The 24,166-nt window shown below is 40.3% G+C and overlaps 1 protein-coding gene across 5 annotated transcripts in view; it reads left to right on the top strand.

Moving 5' to 3' along the window:
• Positions 1–15,247: 15,247 nt before the first annotated feature.
• STAG1 (stromal antigen 1) overlaps positions 15,248–24,166 on the top strand; it is a 393,923-nt gene continuing 385,004 nt past the window's right edge. For 3 of the 5 annotated variants that reach the window (XM_049099673.1, XM_049099671.1, XM_049099670.1), the window contains exon 1: positions 15,339–15,595. The gene's annotated coding sequence lies outside the window, so the exon portion shown is untranslated. Of the gene's footprint in view, positions 15,596–24,166 lie in introns of all 5 variants that reach the window. The other 2 variants (XM_025449001.3, XM_035704782.2) reach the window with 2 other exon arrangements.

Below are 24,166 nucleotides of genomic sequence, written 5' to 3'. Positions count from 1 at the left end.
TGAAGTATACATATTCTGATTATATATTTGAGAAGAAATAACTAACATGTGGGTCTACAGACCAGTGGGCCTACTGTAACCTGGACTTTGGATAGGATTTCATTTATTACCTGACCCCCATATGCACCTACTCAAAGAAGGGGACCATGGTGATTCTTTGGGTCTCCAAGGATCAAAGTCAATTCAGAATCTGTGATCACAGTCCTTGAAATATTTACATATTCCCATTTTCCCAATGCACAGTTCTCTGAGTAAATGGCCTTAGGTACAAAGGTTTTAGAACAATCTTTGGGGAAATACTGAGGAAATCATTACTGTGTACATTTGCCATAGTGTTGCAGGTTCCTTCCTCATGGGGACATGCTTTCTTCTTGAGTTAATAGGCTCCAGGTCTAAAAACAGATTCACATTTTAAAACTTGGCAAGGAATTGTGATGTTAATTGGGGTGACTGACTCAGACTCCTGGTAATATATTTTTTAATTCATCTGATTATACAAACTAAGTAATACCCTCATTGGCTAACCATCTATTTTTTTTCCCTAGGGACACCATGTTCTATTTATTATCTTTATAATTCTTTATGGATCACTTCCCCCTGACTGCTCCTCTGATTTTATATTACAATAATTGTCCACCTTGGCTTCTGACAACTAAACACCACAATCCAGCCTCTATAATTTTGAGGTCCTATTATACCTATTGCTATCAATAAACGCAGTTCTTTAATGGCTTCCTTTACTTTCAGACCTGGCCTATAGAAAGTCACCACTAAGCCTCTTAATTAGACAGGTGCCCCTCACAGCAGTACATTTCTTATGTCCTTGACATATGGCGTAGCCTCCTGACCTTCTGTAAGTGAAGCATCTGGCAGATTTTTCATTTTTACATAGTATATGGTCTCCAGCATTACCAATTGTCTAATCTTTTCAATCTTTCTTCCACTGTTTGCCATGGCAACTCTGGCATTTTAACCTCATGGCATAAACCCCTATGGGGCCATCACTTTTTCCATGTTTCTAGAAACCATCCTAATAGCAAATTCACATGGTCTCCTGTGGTTCTATTTATGATGTTAAATCTTGAGTACTGGGAAAGTGCTCCCAAATCTAGTTTCTCTGTTATCTACCTTATGTTCTTTACATTTTCATCAAGTACCTTCAAAAGTCAATCCTACACATACAATCTCAGTTCAACCTGACTAGATACTCAAGTTCCTTTGGGGTAGTTCCTTTTATCCATTATCATATCCAGCACATTGAGACTGAACATCATTAAGAGCCACTGGACAGGAGACATCCTGAGAGTAAATCTTTTTGAGGGAGGTAATTTGTTGTCTTGAGGGGAAGAGGTCTCTGCATCATCTCTGAACAAATGGGGAAGAGATAGGTCTTAATAGAGAACTTTGAGCTACTTTTAGGAATATCCTCATCTAATGTGTTAAGTCTCATTTTTCCCCTCAACCAGGGCCTTGACCTTGGCTTAGTACACTTGTCTTGATTAGAAATTTAATCTTTGGAGCTTAGCCACTATGACTGAGTTTATTCTTCAGCTTACTTTAGTCTCCCACTTCAGGAGATGAGAGCCACTTTGTATGCTATTGAAAAGACTGTTGTCTTTATTTTTAACTTTCAATTGATGATTAATCACTCTTAGCTTTTCACTGTCTTTTTCTAGCGCATCAATCTGGCTAAGGAACAGCCACCTGTTTTAGTCAGCTTGGGCTACTATAACAAAATACCGTAGATAAATGGCTTGAACAAATTTATTTCTTACAGCTCTGGGAAGTCGGAGATCAAGGTACCTGCTGGTCTGTTCGGTTTCTGGTTAGAGCTCTCTTCTTGGCAGGCAGATACCTACCTTCTCAAATGTCCTCACAGTGGCCTTTTCTTTGGCATGCATGGAGAGAGAGGGAGAGAGGAAGCAAGAGGGAGAGAGAGGAAAAGAGAGAGAAAGGAAGAGGGGAAGGAAAGAATGGAGGGAGAGGAAGAGAAAGAGATCTCTATTTCTCTTCTTATAAGATCATTAATCCTATCAGATGAGGATCCTACCCATGACTTCATTTAGCCTTAATTACCTCTTCTTAAAAAAGATGTGTTTATTTGAGAGAGAGAGAGAGAGAGAACATGGAGGAAAGGGCATAGGGAGAGGGAGAGAGAAATTCAGGCAGACTCTGAGCTGAGCATGGAGCCTGAAGCAGGGCTTAATCTTATGACCCTGAGATCATAACCTGAGCTGAAACCAAGATCTGGAGGCTTAACTAACTGTGCCATTCAGGTGCCCCTAGCCTTAATTACCTCTTAAAAGTTTTATCTCCAGATACAATCACATTAGGGATTATGACTTCAACATATAAATTTGGGGGGATACATAGCACTACTCAATTTCATTGTCCTTATAGTTGCTATTTTCCCTATATTTCTGAAATACTTACCCTTCCACTGGTATACTAACCTGATTCAACACCCATGAAAGTTTCACAAGTGAACTGTAATCTTATGATAAGGGTCCTTATTGACAGGTACCTGTCATTACCATTAGCAGGTAATGATCAAGCTCTGAAACCCCATCTGAGTGCCTGTTTTTTAAGATCTCAGTCCTGGCACCAACTGTCATTGCTTGAGTTCTCAGGGAAGAGACTATGAGATACAATTTAACAGGCTCAATATTTGTTAGGGAATGCCCTTGTAATTAATAGTTATAGAAGGGAGGGGAAAGAAACAGGAATGAGCAAAGGGAGAAAAGGACTTGTATGCAGGTTCCATAGGAAGTTTGGGAGATTAGACTTGACCTTCAGAGTTGTCCCAGATTGGCTAAAATGGTCAGGCTCTTATGCCCCAACTTTGTTCAGTAATTGAATGTGGGACACCCTGGGAAGGGCCTAAACTTGAGTAATGTAGCTTTCTGCAATTGTAGCAATCCTGAAGATACCAAAGACTGCCAACAGTACATTCAGTATACTCAGACAACAAGTCCTTATTGTAGGGGAATCTGGGCAGTGCATCACAATGTTCATCACAGGGGTGAAGCGTTTAAATCTCTCACTCCCTCTGTTTTCATAGACGGGAAAGAATTTCCATTCTCCATGAAGAAAAAGAATGAGAAGTACTACTCAGTTACTCCCCACAGAAGTGGGGATGATTTCTCTGATGGATGAGATTATGAGAAGGGTTTAAGCTTGAAAGACTAAACCCTTTCTAGGCTTTCTCTGTTTCTCTCTTTGTCGCACTCTTTCTCTCTTTCTTTATCCTCTGGCTTGTCAGTAGGATTCAACAAATTCTGTGTTCTTTAGTGTTATAAATGTATAGAGCAGGCCTGAATTCCATGGGAAGGCCTGAGGTTGTCCAGTTCTCCCTTTGGAACTAGGTAATGTATTCAGATGTGGGTTGTAGTGAGGAGACCAATAGCAAGCCCACTGGCCAAACCAAACCTCTTTCTCTAATTGACTTTATCCAAGCTGATTTTTATAAATTGTATTATGAAAATTTCAAACATGACCAAAAGGAGAGAGAATAATACAGTGAATAAAAATATATTCAATACCCATTTAAACAAATGTTAGGATTTTTAGTCAAGCCAGTATTTTAATTTTCTTCTGTTTGATTACTGAATCTTATTTCTCATTTGTTTCCATATTTGGGAAGGGAAGAAAATAGGGCCATTTTAAAGATTAAACAAAAAATCATGAAACTTTACACAAAATCTGGATTTGTGACTGTCCCTAAGGACAAGAAAAAAGAAGAATAAAGAAAACCTGGCAACATTGGACAACATTGCAACAATCAGCTGGCTCTGAGAAGCAGCTACCTGCTTTCAACTGGGCTCCAACTCCTCCATAAGTCACAATCTCCACCCCTCCCAACACGGGGGCCAAGTGTCAGTTTGTCATTCATCATAAGGCTTAAACTGTTGCTTTTATTACACTGAGTTTCCCTCTTCCCTCTACTTACTTATGTTATCTGCCTGGCTCCTGCAGGCATTTGAATTACTGGCCCTTGCTCTACAGCCTTTTTATAGTCTCCCTAAAGACCAAATCCAGTGAAACATAATCACAATGTCTGAGTTTTCAGCAAAAAGTATGTACAAAATATCCATCAGCAGATAAGTGGATAAATTATAATATAATCATACAATGCAATACTATAGCAGCACTAAAATGGAATGAATGATTGATAAATGCAACAACATGGTTGAATCTCAATTATGCTGAGTAAAGAAATAAAACAAAAATGAGTACCTATTATTCCATTTATATAAAATTCCAGAAAATGCAAATAACTTATAGTGATAGAAAGCAAACCAGTAGACAGAAAGCAGAATAGTGGCTGCCTGGGGATGGGATGAATAAGTGGGGCAGGGGAAAATAAATTACAAAGGGCTATGACGGAACTTTTGGAGTTGATGAGTATATTGATTATTCTGATTGTGGTGATGGTTCTATGGATTTATATATGTGTCATAGCCCATTAAATCATATACCTTGAATTTGTGCAGTTTATTATATGTTGTCACACCTCAATAAAGCTCTAACCAAACTAAACCAAACCAAACCTAAGCAAACAAAAAATTCAAAACACAAACAAAAAAACGTATCAACTATTTGCCATATATACTAGTAGGTGCTCAATAAATGTCTACAAAGGTGTCATTAACAGAAGATATTTGTAGTCATTGATTGCTTACATTGATTCGGAAAGAAAAATCTGCAATTCTGATCCTAATAGCTTGCTATTAAATTTTTATCCCTAGAAATGTCATAACCCTCAGATTAAAGAGAAAGTCCAAAGGCTTCTGGAAATGGATAACAGTGATTGCCTCTGGAAAGGGGAAATAAGATGTCAAGGGAAAAGGAAAGGTGTATACCCTCATCACAATGACCCTGAGATCATGACTGGAGTCAAAATCAAGAGTCAGACACCTAATCAACTGAGCCACCCAGAAGCCCCTGTTTTCATAAAATATTTTAACCAGGAGATGATTTAGAGCTAATAAAGTAAATTAAACATGTATAAACTTCTGATGATGATGAAAGAAATAAGAAACTAGTCATTTATTAAGAATAAGACTATACTTCCATCTAATGTATTAATACCACTGAATACTAGAATACATCAGACAATGCCTTCAGAGTTCTTAGGGAAAGTAAATCAGCTATATAGACTTAGCTGAATAAAAATGCTTTCAAATATTAAAAAACTGAAAGTGGGGCACCTGAGTGGTACAGTCCGTGTCCAACTCTTGGTTACAGCTCAGGTTGTGATTTTAGGGTCATGGGATCAAGCCCCAAGGCAGGCTATGTACTCAGCCAGGAGTGTGCTTAAGACTCTCTCCCTCTGCCCCTGCCCCTGCCCTGCATGCTTTCTCTCTCTCTAAAATAAATAATCTTTTAAAAAATCTGAAAGGTTTCCTCCCACTCTTCCATAAACTACTTATTGACAATATTTTCAAAAAAAACCAAGAAGATAAACCAAAAAAGTAGACATGGTTTCTAGAAAAAGAGTGGCTCCAACTGTGGAGCAGGGTAAAGAGAAGTAAAGGTCGGTAGCAGGGTTAAAGAACAATGAGGTTAAGTGGAGGCAGAAGGCCAAAGTTTCATTAGGTGATTAGGGGCAAACACCAGGGACAAAAGAAAGAGACTCGAGGATCCCTGGGTGGCGCAGCGGTTTGGCGCCTGCCTTTGGCCTAGGGCGCGATCCTGGAGACCCGGGATCGAGTCCCACGTCGGGCTCCCAGTGCATGGAGCCTGCTTTTCCCTCTGCCTGTCTCTCTGCCTCTCTCTCTCTCCCTCTCTCTCTCTCTGACAATCATAAATAAATAAAAATTAAAAAAAAAGAAAAGAAAGAGACTCTTCTGTAAAAGAGTAAAGCAAATGAAAAAACTTGATATGATAAATTAGGTAAAATACACAGTGAGGAAAAGAAAGGCAATTTGAAACTCTAGGAAAAATAAAGCCATATAAGCAGTCTGTGGCCCAAATATGAAGCATAAATATTTGGGCAGTTGATGATAAGGAAAGAGAATCCATTTGATCTTCATGTTCTGCACATTCTCCTTTGATGACTTTCTATTGGTTCTGACAGAAGTGCTGTGGAGAAGAAAATGTAATCTTGACACTCTTCTTAGCCTGGAAGTTGGCTGTTAACTTTGAGTCAACCAAAGGACAGAATAGAAAAGACTTACTATGTTTAAGGGAGGTGAGTGGAAGGTGAGAAGGAAGAATGGCAGTAGTAAAATTGGAGAGTTGAAATACTTTCTATCTAAGGTTGAAATATTATTTAGAGTTTTACATTATATTATTAAAAGTTACAAAGATAACCAACAAAATAGTTAAATGAATGTAATTGTTAAATGTTGAAGTGGATGTTAGCATAATCCTTACCTTTTATAGCAGGGAGTTATTAGATATTGCATAAAGCTATTATAAACATATTTAGAAATATTTAAGTAATCACAATCAAACAAAAACATGTGAAAGAGATTCCTCCTGGGGATTGATCCAAGAAGTAGAAAGGGTTATAATAGGGACTCCTGGGCAGCTCACTGGTTGAGCATCTGCCTTTAGCTCAGGGCATGATCCTGGGGTCCTGGGATCAAGTCCCACAGCAGGATTTGGGTGGTGAGCCTGCTTCTCCCTCTGCCTATGTCTCTCATGAATAAATTTAAAAAAATCTTTAAAAAAGAAGGGTTATAATATTTGTTGCTTTTCATCATAAATTATTTTGTGCTATTTGTTATAATTTAATTTGTTTCTTATTTATTGCCATGTGTGCATTTTTTTTGCAAAAACATAGATACTGGTTTTTTTTTCCTGTTTATATAGAAACAATATTTTGTTTTGTATCTATCCTATCAAAGAGGACTCCCTAAATTTGGGCAGGCTTCATGCCAGATGAAGCAATGAGGTGGAAATTCCAAGGACACCAAGAAACTTGGAGTAAGCAAATGATTGTTCTACTGATATTTTATTCTCTAACTTAAGGAATATATAAGAATCCCTAGTTCCTTTCCACACTAGTTTTAGCCCTCTACTTATGAATTTTCTTTCTTACCTGTCTGAGTAGTTCTTGTCCTCCATTTTAGGGGGATAGGGTTTTGCCTGCAACCAGGTTACTGATTCTGAAAGTATTCTTATACTAGGTATTGTAGTCCCTCTTATTACCAACATTGGTAATTGCTCATATTTAGAAGGAATTGTGTTGTTAGTATTAAAAAAGGAATGGAAGGGGTGCCTGGGTGGCTCAGTTGGTTTAGTGTCTGACTCTTGATCTCAGGGTTTGATCTCGTAAGTCCTGTGTCAATCTCCATTCTGGGTATAGAGCCTACATTAAAAAAAAAAAAAAAAAAAAAGGCAGCCCAGGTGGCTCAGTGGCTTAGTGCTGCCTTCAGTCCAGGCATGATCCTGGAGACCTGGGATCGAGTCCCATGTCAGGCTCCCTGCATGGAGCCTGCCTCTCCCTCTGCCTGTGTCTCTGCCTGTCTCTCTCTCTCTGTGTCTCTTGTGAATAAATAAATAAAATCTTAAAAAAAAAAAGTTAAAAAAAAAAAAAAGGAATGGAATAACCACAGGTTAATCTGATAGTTAAGGCCTGACATAGCACTACCAGTTGGTGGCACACCTTAACTTAACCTTAACTGCAAGAGTGAGAAAGGAAAATAATTTCTGATTTTTGCAAAGATCTAACAGTACAAACAACAGCAAATGTCCTATAACTAAGTGAAAATGTGAAGAAGAATACTTCATTTTGGGAGAGTAAAATAAGACTGGTCATGATCCCTAAAATACTATATTACAGATATTCATGCAGTTTATAAAAGTAGTGAAAGTGAAGAATGAGAAAGCATAATCAGGAAACCTCTTTGGTCTAAATATCTAATAGCTGCACCTAGAACTCTGTAAAAAGGGTCAAGAAGGGAAGAATCATGAATAAAATGTTACTTTGAAAAGTCATTTTTATAAGATCTATATGAAGAAAACTACAAAACTCTGATGAAAGCAATCAGATAAGAACTACATAAATGGAAAGACAGTCCATGTTCATGGATAAGAAAACTCAGTATCATCAAGATGTCAGTTCTTCCCACTTGATTTATTGATAATGCCATTCAAATAAAAGTCCCAGCAAGTTATTTTATGGACATCAACAAAATGATTCTTTTTTTTTTTTAAAGATTTTATTTATTTATTCATGATAGACATAGAGAAAGAGAGAGAGAGAGAGAGGCAGAGACACAGGCAGAGGGAGAAGCAGGCTACATGCAGGGAGCCCGACGTGGGACTCGATCCCAGGACTCCAGGATTGCGCCCTGGGCCGAAGGCAGGTGCTAAACCGCTGAGCCACCCAGGGATCCCAACAAAAATGATCTAAAGTGTATATGGAGAAGCAAGGTGATGGAGGGATGAAATAGATAAAAGGGATCAAGAGTACATTTCCTTAATAAGCATTGAGTAGGGGATCCCTGGGTGGCTTAGTGGTTTATTGCCTGCCTTCAGCCCAGGTGTGATCCTGGAGTCCCAGGATCAAGTTCTACATCGGGCTCCCTACATGGAGCCTGCTTCTCCCTCTGCCTATGTCTCTGCCTTTCTCTCTTTCTCTCTGTGTGTCTCTCATGAATAAATAAAATCTTAAAAAAAAAAAAAAGCATTGAGTAATGTGCAGAATTGTTGAATCATTATATTGTACACCAGAAACACTAAATGTTAATTATACTTCAATAAAAAGAATAAAGTTTATATGGAGAAACAAAAGACCCAGAATAGCCAGCACAATATTAAAGGAGAAGAACAAAGTTGGTGGACTGATGCTACCTGACTTCAAGACTTACCATTAAGTTACAGTATCAAGATAGTGTGATACTTGGCAAAAGAACAGACAGGTCAATGGAATAGAGAGTCCAGAAATAAAATCTCATAAATATAGTCAACTGTTCTCTGACAAAGGAGGAAAGGTGGTAAAATAGAGAAAAGATAGTCTTTCAATAAATGGTTCTGGAACAACTGGACATCTATAGGCAAACAAAACAAAACAAAACACAACCAAAAAACTATAGATCTTACATCCCTCATAAAAAATTAACTCAACATGGATCACAGACCTAAATGTGAAATGCAAAACTATATAACTCCTAGATGATAATAGAGGAAAAAAACCTAGATGACTTGGGTATAGTGACATCTTTTTAGATACAACAGCAAAGATAAATCTATGAAATAAATAATTGATAAGCTGAACTTCATCAAGATTAAAAACTTCTGCTCAGCAAAAGGCAACATCAAAAGAATTAGAAGACAAGCCACAGACTGGGACAAAATACATGCAAAAGACACATCTGATAAAGGACTGTTATCCAAAATATACAGAGAATTCTTAAAATGCAATGGTAAGAAAACAAACAACTCAAATAAGAAATAGGCCAAAGACCTTAACAGATATCTCACCAAAGAAGATATATAGTGGCAAACAAGCATATGAAAAGATGCCCTACATCATATGTCACCAGGGAAATGCAAACTGAAATAACAATGAGATCCCACTATACACCGACTGGAATGGCCTAAATGTGGAACACTACACTGACAATACCACATGCTGTCAAGGATGTGGAGCAATAGGAACACTCCTATGTTGCTGGTTAGAATGTAAAATGGCTTAGTGACTTTGTGTGTGTGTGTGTTTTAAAGACTTTTTTATTCATTTGAGAAAAAGTGAGAGAGAGAGAGAGAGAGAGAGAATCTGTGGGAGGAGCAGAGGGAGAAGTAGGCTCCCTGCCAAGCAGGGAGCAGGATGTAGGGCCTGATCCCAGGACTCTGGAAGCATGACCTAAGCTGAAGGCAGATGCCAAACTGAGTGAGCCACCCAGGCACCCTGGTTCAGCCACTTTGGAAGACAATTTGGCAGTTTCTTACAAAACTAAATATACTCTTACCATATGATCCAGCAATCACACTCCTTGGTATTTATCCAAATGAGTTGAAAACATGTTCACAAAAAACTTGCATAGGAATCCTGACAGCAGCGTTATTCATAATTTCCAAAACTTGGAAGCAACCAATATATCCCTCAGTAGATGAATGGATAAATTAATTGTGGTACATCTGGATAATGGATTATTATTCAGCACTAATAAAAAACATGAACAATCAAGTCATGAAAAGACATAGAAGAAACATTTTAAAAAAAGATTTTATTTATTCATGAGACACACACACACACACACACACACACACACACACACAGAGGCAGAGACACAGGCAGAGGGAGAAGTAGGCTCCATGCAGGGAGCCCGACGTGGGACTCGATCCTGGGACCCCAGGATCACACCCTGGGCCAAAGGCCGGAGCTAAACTGCTGAGCCACCCAGGGATCCCCTGACATAGAGGAAACTTAAAGCATATTATTGAGTGAAATAAACCAGTCTGAAAGGCTACGTATTGTATGATTATTTTTTTTTAAATATTTTATTTATGTATTCATAGAGACACAGAGAGAGAGAGAGGCAAAGACACAGGCAGAGGGAGAAGCAGGCTCCATGCAGAGAGCCTGACGTGGGACTCGATCCAGGGTCTCCAGGATCACACCCTGGGCTGCAGGCGGCGCTAAACCGCTGCGCCACCGGGGCTGCCCGTATTGTATGATTATAACAACATGACATTTTGGAAAAGATAAAACTATGGAAAGAATAAAAAAATCAGTGGTTGCCAGGGGTCAGGGAGAAGGAAGGATGAATATACAGAGTACAGATTTTTTGGATAATGAAAATACTAGTATGTTATTATAATGATAGATAGATAGCATTATACATTTATCCAATTCCACAGAACGTACACCACCAAGAGTGAACTTTAAGGTAAACTGGACTTTGGGTGATTATGATGTGTCAATATAGGTTTATCTTTGGCAACAAATGTATCATTCTGGTAAGTAATGTTGATAATAGGGAAGAAGGCTATGTATGTGTGGGTGTATGGGAAATCTCTATACCTTCCTCCTTCTATACCTTCTTTATTGTGTCTAAAACCGTTCTAGAAATATAAAACCACTAAAATGAAAAAAGCCTTTTGTGAAAGGAATACCATCATTCTAGTCATGAGAACAAATTGTCTGGACATGTTTCACTTTGAAATCTTCATGTTAAAATTATCCAAATAGGAAAAAAGACAAATTTTAAAGTTACTCTGCCATCTTTTTTTTTTTTTTTTTTTTTTTTTTTTTATGATAGTCACACAGAGAGAGAGAGAGAGAGAGAGAGAGGCAGAGACACAACACAGGCAGAGGGAGAAGCAGGCTCCATGCACCGGAAGCCCGACGTGGGATTCGATCCCGGGTCTCCAGGATCGCGCCCTGGGCCAAATGCAGGCGCCAAACCGCTGCGCCACCCAGGGATCCCTACTCTGCCATCTAAATAGTCACAAACTAGGTGTGCCTAGCTGACTGTCAATAGAGCATGTGACTATTAATCTCAGGGTTTTGAGTTTGAGCCCACATTGGGTGTAGAGATTACTTAAGTAAAAATCCTTTAAAAATAGTCACAGACTAGCTCCTAGTATTGTAAGGCAAAATTCTTCATGGTATTGATTAATGTTAACCATTTATTCTGCAATGCATTTATATTATAATACATTGATGTATAACTCTGTAACTGCAATTTTTAAATATATAATATTAAATATCTACTTTTGCACCAGGTTGGCTAAGAAATTGAGTTGAAATAAAACTGTAGTGGGTATGTGTCTTCCTTTTTTAGACATCGAACCTATTAAGGATGAATCTTCAAAGTGGGCCAGGGCTCATTTCAAATGACTTGAAATGAGCAATGAGGTAGAATTCCAAGGTCACCAAGGAACATGGACTAAACAAACCAATACTTTATTCCCTATCCTTAATTTTTTTTTTAAGATTTATTTATTTATTTATTTATTTATTTATTTATTTATTTATTTATTTATGATAGACACAGAGAGAGAGGCAGAGACACAGGAGGAGGGAGAAGCAGGCTCTATGCCGGGAGCCCGACGTGGGACTCCAGGATCACGCCCTGGGCCAAAGGCAGATGCCAAACTGCTGAGCCATCCAGGGATCCCCTATCCTTAATTTTTAAAAAAATATTTTTTTTAAGTAGGCTTCACGGCCAGTGTGGAGCCAACACAGGGCTTGAACTCACAACCCTGAGATTCAGAAGCTTAACCAACTGAGCCATGGAGGCACCCCAATCTACCCTAAATAATATTTAAGAATCTTTAAGTAATATCCACACTAGTTTCAGATATCTGTTTTGATATTTTGTTCATAGCTATGGCTTGAAGCTGTTCATGAAAACTGTGGTTTTTGAAAATCTTTGCCAAGAATTTTGGAATCTCGATTAAGAATTTCACAGAAGCAGGGGCTCCTGGGAAATGTGTGATTCCATAACATAGTCAACATATTATGATAACTCATCACCTTATCTTACCAAATAGCTAAACTTTAAATGTATCTTTTGTTTGCTTACATTTATGATTTTTTTCAGGCTAAATCAACTAATATGAAGAAGTTGTGAGAAAATAGGCAGAAATTGGAAAAAGATCAAGTCATTTCTTCAATACCATTAAGTAATTTTGATTATATTTTATAAACCAAAGGAATCACAAAAAGCTTTTGTGCATTTTTTAAAGGGTGGTGAATGAAAGACAAAGACTTTTCAGAAGGCTATTATTATGCTTGTTAGGACATAAGACAATGGGAGTTGGTGGAGAGGAACAGCCTTGAATGAGGATAAAGCAGTGGGAGAAAAAAGTAAGAAATCTGAATGAGGATATCATGGGAGTTGGGCTATTTTGAAGGAAAAGCATAAAGTCTAGCCTTACAATTTAGAAACTAGAAGACTAGGTAATTATTTATAAACACCAGCTCAACCATTGAGTTAAGTGAGAGAGCAAAATAAAGAACATTTTAGATTTCTCTAAACTCAGAAAGTTGACTACTCATGCATGCCCTTGGATATTTAAAAAAATTGTCAAAAAGTTCTTAACAAGATAAAAACAACACTTCAATAACACCAATGGCATTTCTATATAATCGTTAATTTGTTTAATACTCATAGCAACTCTATGAGACAGGTATTATTGTTATTCCAACAAGTGAGGAAACTGAGGCACAAAGAGATTTATCCACACAGCTTTCCGGAGCAGTATGGTTCCAGAGTCCTTGTTTTTAATTATTAAACTGAGATGACAATGCTATTAAAGAGAAAATAGGAAATTTGAATTTTTAAAAATATCATTTTAAATGTTTAAATTTTAAGCTGGAGCTTCCTGGCAAGTAAGCTGAACAGGAGGAATTTTAGTTGAGGGAAAAATCAGAAATCATAATTTTGGGAGACTTTTGAAGTGAAAGAATGTAGTAGAGAAGGACAGAGAGGAGTTGAACTGTGGGATGGAAGAAGGAGTAGGAGCTAGCAACAGTATAAGACCAGTAAATCAGGCAGGTTGTAGATACCAGGGATTACCTTAAAATAAAGGGAAATAGGACTTTAAGGAGGGTTTAGGGATTGGATGTGTCAAGAAAATGATGAATGAGAAAATGATTGTTAATTAGAACTCTGTTGATCTTAAAGTGCAATTTCATTTTGCTATTACGAAGTCTGATTGATACAGGCTAAAGAATAAAGTATAAAAGAAGGCGGTGACTGCTTCTTTTCAGAAATGACCGTGAAAGGAAGGTTGATAGTACAGTAACTGGAGAGAATAGTAGCACTGAAATTTTTAAAAAGACAATGGAAACTGTGTTGAAAAACAGAAGCAGCTGGTGGATAAGGACATTGAAGATACAAGACCTTACAAATGTACTGGTGTAAGGAGGTGGGAAGGGATGGCATAGGCAGTCCAAGGAGGACTGGCTTTGGAAAGACGGGGAGAACAGGTTTATTTGGTGAGAATTTTTGAGATCACAAACAACATGGGACTACAGACATTTCAAGATGGAGAGAATATCAAATCGGAGAATTTGTAGTCTCATAGCTTTGATCCCAGGAAAACTAAATGAAGTCATATCTATAAGCATGGATTGAGACTAGCATCTTTAATAACAGGGAAAGCTGCCAACAATCTTTGCAGAGAATACAAAATAAATTAACCAGAGATGAGTGTGTGTGTGTGTATATATATACTAATATTAATATATATTAGTATACACACACATATATGTGTATCTCCAGTCACGAATTCATACCCAACAAGGTTGGTTGCGACTTCCTCCAGTCAAACAGCCACACACTTTGTGACCTTTTGGGAAAGAAACCAGAAATAGGGGTAACTTACTGGAGACTGGCTCTGAAGACTGTAAAGGAATTGAGCGCTTCTAAGGCAATATTAAAACAGAGCGGGCTCTAGCAACAGAGAATTTAGTCGTAAATGGGGCTGATGACCTGGGAGATGAAGAATTCACTTTTGGTATTGCAAAGTTGAGGAGGCGAGCCACGGAAAGGCGGGTAGAAGAGGCGCCGTTCAAGGGCAGGTTTGGGTCACGATCTCACGTTAGTACCTTCTCCCGTCCGTCTCCGAGCCCCTGAAAGCCGTCCTTACCGCTGTGGGGGAGAGAAATCGCATTCCAGAGCCGAGGCGGTGTTTTCCCAGTCTAGCTGCATTCCTTCCTCACTAACTAGCCAATGCTGCCGCCTTATGCAAAGCCGGCACTAGAGAGGCTCCGCTTTACAGAGGCAGGGACGACGCCAATCGGCGCGGGGCAGGCACTGTAGCGTTTACCTCGGCGCGGGAGGGCCTGCACAGTTCTCAAAACCTTTTCACCCTCCCTCGCGAAAGCGCCTTGCCAACAGTCAACAATGAGCAGCTAATACAGTGCTAAGCTCGGAGGCCCTCTTTACACCCCGGAGAGGCGGGAGGCGGCTTTGGCTCCGCTACACCCTCCCGTTGCCGCAGAACGCGCCCAGGACGCGGGGAGGGAGCCGCGCGAAGTCAGGCGGAGCCGCAGGGAAGCACCAGTCTCCAGACCCGGGGAGGGGCCTCGGTGAAGGCGCCGGGGGCGGGTCTCCCTCCCAGGTCTCGGAAAAGCTCCGAAAATGGCGGGCAGCTACTCGGCTAGAGGGGCGCGCAGGCGCCACCGTGGCCGTCCTTCCGCCAGCCTCGGGCGGCCCCAGCCCCAGCCCCACGCCCTCACCGAGAGGCATCCGCCGATGGCGATTGGCTGAGCGGGGCGCCCGCTCCGTGCGGGGGCGGAGCCTCCACGCAGCAGCCACGTTTCCCGCCCCGCTGGTGCGCGTGCGTGCAATCCCCACAGGAAAGCGTTTGCGCGCGTCCCCGCCGCGGCCCCCAGCTCGCGCCTCAGCTCCCTCCCCTTTCCGGGCAGGCCCGTCCCGTCAGCCAGGCAGTAAGCGTCGCGGCCAGCAGAGGGCGGTCCGGACCCAAGTCTGCAGCGGCGCCATTGGCGTGTGGAAAATGCCACCAGATGGCGGGTTAGGATTGCAGCTCCGTTGAAGGCGCGGCCCCCGCTCCCGAACCCCCGGCGACCACCCCGTAACAACCCCCCCACATCGGGAATAACACACCGGAGACTTTTGGGGGGAAACTAGGTCGACGGCCGGCGGCGCCCGGATGGGCAGCTGAGGTGAGTGCGGGCGGCGGCGACGGCGGCGGGGGGCGGGAAAGGGGGAATGCGGCGGCAGCGGCGCGGGGGCTGGAAGCGCGGATCCAAGATGGAGGCCGGGCGAGAGCGAGAGAGCGAGGGAGCGCGAGCGAGGAGCGGGCGGGCGGGCCGGGCGCGGGCCCCGCGCGGGGGAGGGAGGCCGCGCGGGCCTGTGCGGGGCGCGGCAGCCGCTGGCCGACCGGGCGGCCGGGGGGGGCGCCTGTGGGCGCGGCGGGCACCTCTGAGCCCTCGTTCCTCCCCACCCCTCCCGCGGGCCCGAAAATTGTGCCCCCGCCCGCTCGGGCACTACAGCGACGGGCGCGGAAGCCTTTGTGGCGCGCTCGGGCCCGCCGCCAAGCCCGCCCTCCGCCCTCCGTCCGCCCCCCCTCCCCGCCCGGACTCTCGGGACTCGCCCGCGCCCGGCGGGGCCGGGCCGAGGCGGGCTGGTGCGAAAGCCGCCCGCCGCCCGCCGCCCTGCGTTTCTGCGGTGTTTTAGCGGCGGCGTCGTCACATGACAACGAGCTCGCCTCAGCGGAGGGGCCTGGGGGTCGCTCAGCGTGGCGGCCGGCCGAGACGTCTTCTTGGCGGGGTGGGGCAGGGGGCTGGAGCCTGGGGGAGAAGGGGCGTCGAAGCCGGGCTTTCCCGCTATCTGCCCTCCCCGCCCCCGACGGAGGCCTCCCCGTGAAACGTGTTCAGGCCGGAGCACTGCCCCGCTAGTTTGCCAATTCCCCGGGAGAAGAGGCCAATAAAAGTTGTTTTCCCTCCTTTCTCGGGGTGGGGGCGGGGTGAAGAGCTGGGAAACCGGAGTGCCTGGAGTTGGTCCTGGGCCTCGATTGGAGGGTCCGAGCTGGGTGTTTCTTGTGTGCTGTAGGGACTTAAAAAATGTTCAGGTCTTTAAGATTGTCACGTCACCCTTTCTACCCACATTTGAAATGTTTTCGATTCTCTTCACATTGCGGAGAATCGTGCCCGGGGCGTATAAATCATGGGATGGTTTTGGAAGCTTAGACCCAAAACAATACTGTTTGTAATGTGACGATAGCAAATTATTTGCTGTTAAGTTCATGTTAAGAGGATGAATATAGTTTATTTCTCGTGGTCGTGACTCGAAAGGACCCTATTTTTCATCTTCTTAGGAAAATAAAGTGTGAAAGTACTTGAATTGGCATAGGGAAAGTTCTGTTATTTGTGATTTATGTGGGGTTTGAGTAAGACTCTACCTTTTAGTTTTCCGTGTGTTTAAGAAAATGGCAAATTTTGTTGGTAAATATACCTAGGGAAATAATACACAACAATGAAAATAAAAACGATTTATTGTATGATACATTGTGCTGTATTTTCATATTTATAGTGTTGATTTCAGATTTAAAATTGCAGAAGGGGGGGAGAATATTGAAGGATCCGGAAGGATTGTCTACTTTTGGTTTTTGTGAACACTTGAAACACAAATTGCTTTCTAAATAAAGTTCTGGAAAACCTACAGGTGTTTTGCTGAATTTTTTATTTATATTTTTCAAAATGTGTTTTAAGTTTATTCAGGTGGTTTATCAGTGGACATTTTTACAACCAAACTACTTTTGAGTGGAAATTTCTCAGTATCCACTTCGGTTTTGATGTTCTGACAAAGCTAGGAGATACTGAAATAGATGTGAAATGTGGGAAGTTACGTGACTGGCATTCCATCCTTTGAAGACAGTAATACAATTACCGTTGATTTGAATGGCTCTTTTAAAGCCTTAAGGGGGGCTGTGGTGTAGGGGCAAAAACCCTGAACTGAAATTACTTTGAACATTCCCTAGATTTGTCATCTTTGGAATGTCACACTTTGAACCTCATTTTTTCTCATCACTAAAATGAAGGTAATAAGTTATGTGGTAGTTATTTAACAAGATGTGTACGAAAAAGTACTTTTTAATAGTTAAAACTTTAAAAATTTTATGCAGTTTTAGCCTTTAACGCTTCCATTCTGTATCTGTTTATCTTCATAATCAGTGCTGTGAGGAGATCTAATGCACCTTGAAGAAGAAGATAAATCTTTTTGTAGTCTGGGATCAGGGGTTCAAGAGCACCTGGCTCTAGGGATCCTAATCAGACTAGGTCCAGCCACTTGCTACTGACAAAAATCCAAAGGCAGAGGCAAAAGGTGGTGAAACAGGAAAGGAGAAGCTTATTTCAGTAAGGCCAATGCTGGGAGAACTCTCTCCCCCAAAATGCTCAAAATACTTTTAGGTTTGTGTAAGGGAAATGTGGATCAGAGATGGGTGGGGTACGTGCAAGTGGGCAGTGAAGGTCAGGTCATTGTCTTAGGGTCAGTCACATGGGGTCTTCCTGGCTCAGGGCAGTCCTTATTGCTTGTGGGTGTAGTTTTCGGTTCCCATCAGGGGATGCTTTGCCAGTAAGTAGGGTGTTTTGCCTGAGTTAAGAGATGAGCCAGAAAGAGGAGTTTATTCCATAAGAAAGTACAGACTGAGGTCAAAATGGAGGTACCTGAAGTTGTGTTTTCTTTTCCCATTTTTTTCTTTGCTGGTTAGTCCTAGAGTGAGGGAGTGTATTCATTTTCTTTTGATGTATAGCAAAGTACAACAAATTTAGGAGCTTAAACAACATCCAGTAATTGAAGGTTTCTGCAGGTGAGAGATCTGGATACTTTGTAGCTAGACTCTGTACAGCATCTCACCTATCTCATCAGGATGTCAGCTATAGCTATAGTTTTTAACTGAGGTTCAGGGTGTTCTTCCAAACTCAGTACTTGTTGGCATAGTTAATTTCCTTGTGGAAATTGGACTTAACACCCTTGTGGTTGTAAGTCCCTCTTGCTAGCTTTTTGCTAGCTTACAGTCTACATAAGCAGTTCATATATGACTGTTGCTTTTATTCAGACAAGCAGGTCCCAGTCCCCTTGACTTCCTTTGTGACCTCTAGATTCTCCTTTAAGACCCCTTTTTAAAGCTCATCCAGTTTGGTCAGACACACCCAGGATAATTTCCTTTTGGGACACTCCACTGATTAGGGACCTTAAATACATATACAAAATCTATTTGCCATACAACAACCACTGGAGTGATGATATCTTCTTATATTGACAGGTCTCCCCACAGTCAAAGGGAGGAGAATTTAAAGGGTGTGGGTCATTGAGAGTTCTTAGATTTTTGCTTACCATTGGGAAAGAAGTATTTTTATGTTTGCCTCCTTAGAATCTGAACATAGGAGAGCACAGAGGGAGACCAGTAACACACTTGACAAGTTTACTCATATTTTTTTGTCTTTAAACCTTTTCCTTTCCCACATTTCCTGGTACCTCACTTTAAGTGCCTCTCTCTATAAAAATGTTATATTGCGTTTAGAGGGAATTAAAAGTAAAAACTAAAAATAAAAAACTTTAATAAGGAAGGCAATAGGAGATTATGTAATTATCATTATTCCTTAATACCTATTGTTTTACCTATTTTAGAGATGAGATTGAGTCTCATAAGAGATTTTAATGCTTAAGATCACACTCCTATTAAGTGACAGATTCAAACTCATTACACCAGGCAATTGCTGTGGTGTGATTAGTCTGTAGTTTGTGAGGAAGAAATTCTTAGGAAAAAGAATAGTTCTTTGGAAGGGTCAGAGGAGGGATATTATTGGTGGAACAAAAAAGGTAGCAGAAGTTGGGTCATGGTGTGTGGGATGGTTTGAGTCTGAAAAAAGATTTTCAAGAGGAGGCAATTAGTTTTAGTTAAGGATATCAAACTTTAAAGAATATAACCAAGGGGTTAAAATTGTGAGGCGTACACAATTTCTTAATAGAAAGGGGGTATAGTAGGGGCTTGGTCAGTCATTTTTAGCTGAATAAACATAAGTCTTTAGAATTAAGATGTCTCCAGCTACTTTGAGACTCTTTAGGGAAAAGTAGGAAGCAGAGATCTAAAAGAATGCTCCTGCAAAGCTCTAGAATGAGATGAATTTTAAGATAGGAATTAGGATAATATTTCTGGAGAAGGAGGGGTCAGTTTTCAATAGTTAAGAGGATAGGCTCCTACTTCCTATCTTAGTGCTGAGAGAAACCTTGTTTTATTGACAAATGTGATTCTTTTGAAATGAGCTTTAAGTACGTCATAGACCAGTTGGTTTTATAGATCTTTTCTCCATGTAATCCATCCCTTACTGCTTCCCTCAGGTTTTTTTCCTCCCCTCCCTTTAAAAAATTTTATTCATGAGAGACAGAGAGGCAGAGACATAGTCAGAGAGAGAAGCGTGCTCCCTGTCCAGAGCCCAATGCGGAACTCGATCCCAGGACCCCTGGATCATGACCTGAGCCCAAGGCAGAGACACTCAACTACTGAGGCACCCAGGTGTCCCACCTCCCCCTCTTCTAATTCTGTTTTTCCAGTTTGTGCTTGAAGGACACCTCAGGTCCTACTTTCTTTATAAAATACAATCCTTTGTGTTATGGGCCTGAATGGTGCACTAGTAACTTGCCCAAATGTCTCTATAGAGTTTTGCCATAATGAAACAGCTATAATAATGGCTTTTAAGTTGCTAGAGCTCACAGTTAAAAACATTTTACGCTGTGACCTGGTATAAACACATATAAAATGGAAATAAAAGTTAAATGTTATTTCATTTAACTTTTATGTTGTGTTCTCTATTTTCTAATTTTTTTTTTCTAATTTTGTTTTTTAAATTAAGAATGTCAGTTGGAGCTCACCTAAGTGTACCATGACTCAGAGTAAAAAAAAAAAAAGCAGTGAGTTAAATCTTGGTAATCAGAATAGTACAAAGTAAAACTCTAAGAAGAAACTTTCATATTATCAAATTGGTGAACATTAAGCATTCTGATAATATCAAGTGTTGGTGAGAGTGTAGAGAAAGTATACTCCCTCTTCGCAGGAGTATAAATTGACATGGTCATTTTGCAGAAAAATTTGTTTTATCTACTTAGTCGAAGATAACGTGAATAAAAATGTTCGTAATAACCTTGCTTGCAGTGGCCAAAATTTAGAAACAAGATGTTTATCAGTGATAGAATGGATAAATAAATGGTGATTTTCAAAAGTTAAAATAGCCTTGATTCCTAGGTTAATTTCACTTAGTCACAGAGTATTTTCCTTTTTTTATTTAATGTTAGGGATTTGAGGATATTCATGAGGGATATTGCTTTGTAGTTTTCTTTGGTTGCAATGTTGTTGTCAGGTTTCAGTATAATGATAATGATGGCCTCATAAAATAGGTTGGGAGGCGCTCCTTTATTTACTGAAAGAATTTTAGCTTTGATACTAATTTTTAATTGAATGTCTATTAGAATTCACCAGTGATACCGTCTAGACTTGGAATTTTCTTTGTGGGAAGGTTTTTGGTAACATTCACATTCAATTTTGTTAGTAGACACATGGCTTATTTTGTTTCATCTTGTCCGTTTTGGTAAGTTGTATTTTTAAAGACATTTATTTACCTCATTTCATTTATTGATATAAATGATTTACAAGATTCCCTTGATATCCTATTTATTTATTTATTTGTTTATTTAAAAGGTTTTACTTATTCATGAGAAACAGAGAGAGAGAGAGAGAGAGAAGGGAGAGAGGGGCAGAGATACAATAGCAGAGGGAGAAGCAGGCTCCGGGCTGGGAGCCCGATGCAGGACTCGATCCCAGGTCTCCAGGATCATGCCCTAAGCCAAAGGCAGATGCTCAACTGCTGAGCCACCCAGGCATCCCACCTTAATATCCTTTTAATGTCTGTGGGATCTGTAGTGCTATCTCCTCTTTAATTTCTGGTGGTGTTAGTATGTCCCTTCTTTTTTTCTTGACCAGTATCATTCTTGGGTTACCAATATTATCTTTTCAAGTAATAATATTGCCAGTTTTCTCCATTTGTTTTCTCTATCATTTGTTCTTTTCCTTATAATTTTCTTTCCTTCCACATTTTTTTTTTTCTAGCTTCTTTAAAGTGGAATCTTAGGTCATAAATTTTAGATACTTCTTGTTTTCTAATTTAAACATTAAAAACTATCACTCTTGGCACACCTGGGTGGCTCAGGGGTTGAGTGTCTCCCTTCGGCTCAGGGCGGGATCCTGGGGTCCCAGGATCAAGTTCTGTATCCAGCTTCCTGCATGGAGCCTGCTTCTCTTTCTGCCTATGTCTCTGCCTCTCTGTCTCTGTGTCTCTCATGAATAAATAAATAAAATCTTAAAAAAAAAAAAAAAACGCTGTCACTCTCCTTATAAGCACTGTTGTATTCCACAAATTTTGATATGTTGTTTTTTTGTTATTCAACTTCAAATAATTTCTCATTTGCTTTGTAATTTCTTTAACATGTGTACTACTTAAAAGTGTGTTTAATTTTCAATATTTGGGATGATTTTAGATATCATTATTGATTTCTAACTTCCTTTAGAGGTCAGAGAATATACCCAAATATATACCAAAAATAAATATGATTTTAATCCCTTTAAATTTATTGAAACTTGTTTTATCACTGCATTTTATGGACTGTTTTATGGACTTTTCACAGTTGAAAAGAATGTATTATGTAGTTGTTGGGTGTAGTATTCTGTAAATAACAATTAGATTAAGGTGTTTTGGTAGCATTTTCAAATCATTTGTACATTTGCTTTTTTTTTTTTTTTTTTAAGGGGTATGTAGTTACATCAGTTGCTGAAAGGTTAAAATATCCAACTGTGATTTCAATCATAGTTGCCTTTTTCATGCAACTATTTCTCTTTTAATTCTGTCAATTTTTGTCTCATTTTTGAGCTCTATTATTAAGCATATGAAATATGTAATACTATTTGATCTTTTTGTCATTATATATTTTTCTTTATCTCTGGTAATAACTTTGTTTTTGGGTCTATTTATGTGATATTAATATAACCACTTCAACTTTCTTTTTTCTTTTTAAAGATTTTATTTATTTATGAGAGACATAGAGGCAGAGACACAGGCAGGCAGAGAGAGAAGCAGGCTCCATGCAGGGAGCCCGATGTGGGACTCGATCCCGGGTCTCCAGGATCACGCCCTGGGCTGAAGGCAGGCTCTAAACCATTGAGCCACCCAGGGATCCCCTACTTTCTTGAGCTTACTGTTTCTATAGTATATCTTTTTTAAACTGATTTACTTAAAAACTCTCTGTGTTTCATGTGTACCTCTTAAAGGCAGCATATAGTTGTTTTGCTTTTTCCTGATAATATGGAAGTGGAATCTTTCCTTCATTTATAATAAACCTTGATTATGTGCTAATGCCTGTCATGAGTGGTTAAAAGGCCTGAGATTTTACAGTACTCAAAGGCTAAAAAGTTAACCTGCCACAGTTTAGTGGATGCTGGTAGGTGTCATGAGGCTCCTGTTGTGCAGGGAGCCTGCTGTAGGGCTTGATCCTAGGACCCTGGGATCTTGACCTGAGCCAAAGCAGACGCTTAACCATTTGAGCCACCCAGGAGACCCATTTTATAAATCTTTAAACTGTTAACTAGATTTTATGTGTTGTGTTGCCTACTTGAGATACCTCACAAAGAGAAAACAGAAAGCAAATAAGCACTAAGTTGTAGGATCGCTTCAGCCAACGTTTATCACTCTGTGTATTTTCATTTGTTGCAGATGTATTTATTGCTGCATTTATTTTTGTCATAAGATCTGGTGAGTGGTGGTGGTCACATGGCACAATATCTTGTGTCGTGTTGTAGAGTAATTGTCCCAAAGCTGTACAGCTAATAAATGACAGAGCCAGGATTTAAACCCAGACTAATTTTCAGAACCTGAACTCTAAATTTTGTAAAAGGCTATTTTTTTCTTCTTGGCCTCATTTCTGCATGTTGGAATCTTTTGCATTTCCAAGATTATTTTATGGAGACTTACTCTTCTTTCCTGTTCCATCATATAATGGTTCTGTGGTTTTGGGTAGAATATTTAATTTCTGCAGGCCTCAGTTGTCTCATCTCTGTGATGGGAATCCAGTTAAGATTTTTTTCAATAAGTATTTTTGAGTGCCTACTCCATGACGAATAGGGAGTATATAAAGATCGTAAATACATAGGTTTTACCCTTAAGCTCCTGTTCTTTTGGGAGACATTGAAACCCAAAACTCCAAAGCAACAAGACAAACTAATGGGAATAATACATGAAATACTGTGGAGGTGGTTAGATTAAAGATACTTTGGAAGGGTAATGTGCAAAATTAAGGCCTTCTCCCTGTCATTTCATCCCAAATTATAGACACACTATGTGTTGAAAGTGATAAAAATCAGAAGAGTTTTTCAGCAGAGTCCCTTTATTTTATTTTATTTTTAAATATTTTACTTATTTATTCGAGAGAGAGAGAGAGAGAGAGACGCAGGCAGAGGGAGAAGCAGGCTCCATGCAGGGAGCCCGACGTGGGACTCGATCCCGGGTCTCCAGGATCAGGCCCTGGGCTGAAGGCGGCGCTAAACCGCTCAGCCACCCGGGCTGCCCTATTTTTTTAATCAAAGTAGTGTTAATAGTTAAATATTATCTGTACTGTTTTTAGGCTCTAGCAAAATTTCTCTTCATAGTTGTTGAATTGATTTAAGGGCCTAGGTCGAGGTTTGAGAC

Source organism: Canis lupus, chromosome 23 (assembly GCF_003254725.2).
Source record: "Canis lupus dingo isolate Sandy chromosome 23, ASM325472v2, whole genome shotgun sequence".
NCBI lineage: Eukaryota > Metazoa > Chordata > Mammalia > Carnivora > Canidae > Canis > Canis lupus.
This window is presented reverse-complemented; position numbering and strand designations above follow the sequence as displayed.